Source organism: Phoenix dactylifera, unplaced genomic scaffold (genome assembly GCF_009389715.1).
Source record: "Phoenix dactylifera cultivar Barhee BC4 unplaced genomic scaffold, palm_55x_up_171113_PBpolish2nd_filt_p 000845F, whole genome shotgun sequence".
NCBI classification, from domain to species: domain Eukaryota; kingdom Viridiplantae; phylum Streptophyta; class Magnoliopsida; order Arecales; family Arecaceae; genus Phoenix; species Phoenix dactylifera.
Window position 1 is genome coordinate 180730 of NW_024068209.1, and position 4092 is coordinate 184821.

The following is a 4092-nucleotide window of genomic DNA, read 5'->3' on the forward strand; positions in this document are numbered from 1 at the left end:
GTTGCGTTTAGAAATGATCTACATCATAACAAGACATAAATATAGGACGTCTGGTCTATGTTGGGAATTTTTTGTGGTCATCGATGGCAGCGCCGCCACACTCGCCTTTATCTACGAAAAAGAGAGAAAGAAGAAGGAAATTGCTACAAGGCCTATTTAGTTGGAGATAATCTATCATTAAAACATAAATCTCATATAAGATTTCCATATTCGATACCAAAAATAGGTGAGAAAAATGATAGATTCCATGTCTATTTTTCTAAAGAAGAATGTAAAACAAATACCATCAGAAATTTGGTATTTGTTTTTCCATGCTGAATTACTCAGAAGGTAAGTTGAAATTATCATTTCGTGAGGGGAGTACCCTTACTTATATTATATTAATATTGTATTAGTTATATTATATATTTAATATTAACCATATTAATAAATATTATATTAATATATGTAAATATATTAATACATTGATTAATAATATTTATAAATAATAATATATTTAATATATCAATATATTTATTAATAAAAATTGATTATTAATAAATAATTAAGAAATAGTTATTAATTATCAATAAATCTAACATAGTATTTATTAATAATTAATTATATTTATTTATATACCAAAACATACTAAAATTTTTATTTAAAATAAGAAATATATTTTTAATATATGTGTAGTTAATTTTAAAATATTTATTAACTTATGCAAATATATTTTAATATAAGAAATAGCCAGTATTGAAGCATTTATGTGAGTGGGCTATAAAGGGCCAAGAAATTGATTAAAAAAATATTATTACTTGAATCGTTTGTTCAAGAGTATTGTTAGAAATTTGGCAATATCCTCGTCTAAGATTACCTCCAATCAAATATAGCAATCTTTTTTCGATGCCATTTTCTGAAATAATTTTTGCACCAACCAAACATGGTAAAATTTATTTTTTCCCGTAATCATTTTTTTAGATAAATAATTTTCACGAATCATCAGATTATCCTATAATTTGACAAATGTAACCAAACGAATCCTATTTAAGATTACCTCAAACTAGATATAGCAATCTTTTTCTGATGCCATTTTTTAATATAATTTTTTTATCAACTAAACGTGATAAAAATTATTTTTTTCTCATAATTATTTTTTTAGAATAATTTTCATGAATCACCATATTATCCTAAAATTTAACAAACATAACCTAACGAACCCTACAATTTTTGCAGCATAATTTTTCAAATTTCTACTTACTACCCATCATAGAATGAACAGTCCTTAATTCTTTCATGACAACTAGTTATAGTAGGTGTGAAGTCTATGTGCGTGTAATTTGGAGAAAAAAAAATCTAAGGCTAATAATTACTATGATTTTGCATCTTTTAAAGGTCAGGGTGATTTAATTTGCTATCCCAGCACTTCATCTTCTTGATGGATCCACTTCACCTATCAATGGTAGACCACGAAAGGGCTACTATTTTCCGAGGATGTCGGCGATGGCTGAGTTGTATAGTGCTATCGCTCTTCCACGATGTCGGTCGGTCTTTTACCTTCTTCTCCCAATAATAAAAAAGAACTGGTTGATTAAATTTTTTTTGGATACCCACTAATAATCAACAGCCAGGATTTCTCTATTTTTGATTAAAAAAATTTATAAAGAAACATGACAGCAATCTCCGAGGAAGAAAAACAATTCAAAATTTGTGGGCATATCTCATTTGGGCTCTGCAAGGTGGAAGTCCATAGCCTAAGTTTTCCATGCACGTGTACCATTGTATGTAGCCCGGCGATGCATGAAGGAACAGAGAATTAGAAAGCGGGGTTTGGTTCGTTAGCTTATGAGACAACTTGTTTTTCCTTCTTTCAAAGATCTCTTGTCATCTTTTCTCATTTGGGCTCTGAAAGGTGGAAGTCCATGATGTTGATGAGTAATGGTATGTGGCCAGCGGTGGTACTAAAAAATGTGTGGCCTCAGTAGCTGGCGTGCCATAAAGGAACTTTTTCCCTTTAGCATATGAGACAACTTTTTTTTCCTTTTTCAAAGATCTCTTGCCATCTTTTCTCATTTGGGCTCTGAAAGGTGGAAGTCCATGATGTTGATGAGGAATGGTATGTGGCCCAGCCTAAGAATGGTATTGCCATAGCCTAAGTTTTCCATGCACGTATACCTCATCGCACGGCAACATCTTTGATTTTCTTGAAAATTAAGAGTTTAAATTATCAAATTATCCTTCCTCTTGTGAGTTAGATTCTTGAAGCCCAAGACTCTTCTTGTTCCCACAGGGTTAATCTTAAATCCTAACCGGAGCATATACTAATTATCATGATATCAGAAGTTGCATATATGCCTCGAGAAGGCATAGCCTAATGTGGACTTCAATTTTGGAGTGAGAGCTGCTTGATCTCTGAGATTGAGGTCTTGCGATGTTCGAGTTCAAGAAAACCATATGCAAAACTCTACCATCCTTGAGAATAACATCCTTTAAAATTCATTGGGGATGTCAAACTCTTCATGATCATCAATATATTGTCTATGGTATTACCTACCTCTCACCTCTTTGATGAGAGGTTAGGACTTCATATTCTAGGTGGCATGGGCTCCTAGTATTTTTGGCCATTTATCATTTCTCCTTATATACTCTTAGTTCCATAAGCTTAATTTAGGTGATCTGTCAAATGGAACAATGGAATGTAATAGTACAAATGTTGATCTTAGAAATAGGCTTATACTCAGGAATGCTTATACAAGAAATTAAGTGCAAAGCATAAATTAAAATAATGCATAAGATCTAGCAGCTAGGTCTTAGATCTTAGAAATGTTTAAGGGGATGCAAACCCTTTTTTTTTGTTGCAAAGTCTTAGGGGACGGGGGTTGAGGAAGAGTCCTTGAATGTAGTTTTAAGGATATCATCTATTAATATTTTAAGCATCTAATAATGTTTGTTTTTACTCCATGACTGTTACTAAAGTGCGAGGCATTGAGGCATAGGAAGATGGAGAATGGCAGCTTACTATGGCCATTTGCATCCATGTATGCTTCTTATCTTGCAGCCAATTGAATCATATTCACATCTTCCCATGGTGAGTTTTAGGTGCTGGCAGGCTTAATATTACCAAAGGTTGTGTACATAGTTCAATGAGTTAATTGTACTATCCTCAAGGGCAGCAAGATGGTTGTTACATTATTTTACAAATTATTTAGTCTCTCACCCTCAAAAAAAAAAAAAGGTTTTGTCTCTTTGCTTCATGAAGATCATCTACATACCAATGGTGCACCCTGCCTTTACGGAAACAAAATCCGGATTCAAAAAGAGAGAAATTCTCTTTGTATTTTCTGAAGAACACCCAGCGCTTGATGTCAACAGGAGCCTTGAGTAATTTAAGGTGCAACTTTTTATGAAATGATATTTGAATTATACAACCTTTAGCTATGGGGCCTAATTACATTATTCTTAAAAGCAGAATTATGTAATGCTTCAAATGTTAACTTAACTCTTTATGAACTTAGAGTGCAAATAAGCGACATGTGTTATGAGTATTAGTCTCATCATTCAAATTTAGCATGTAATAGTTATCGAACAGAGTTAAAAAGTAATTTTTAGATCTAGTAAATTCTGGACTCCTAACTTTGTTAAGAAGTTCAAGGCCTACTTTTCCACGAAAAGCACAACTATATCTATCTATATGCATGAATCAGCTCATAGAAACCTGCAAGTAATCAAACAAAACCTGTATGCAATCATTTTGTATTCATATATACTTAGCATAAATAACCCTCTCCTAAGGATATCAAGATGCAATCATTTTTCCTTTTATTGTTTAAAGCATCAACATATGTTCTTATATATGTATTATGCACATTACCCTTGATTTGTACATTCGTATTTAGAAATAAAAATAGCAGCATTTTCTACTTAAAGACTAGTGTAGACAAAATGAAATGCTTCGTCCCAACATATCAAGAAAGAGGCACTTTTTAATTGGTGGAAAATTTATTAAATCCAAGTAAACACTAAAGATTCTCAAGGGGAACAATATCTAAATAGTTCCATGTCTTATTTCCATATATAAAGTATGCATAAAGAGATGTGATCAAGTCTGTGCAA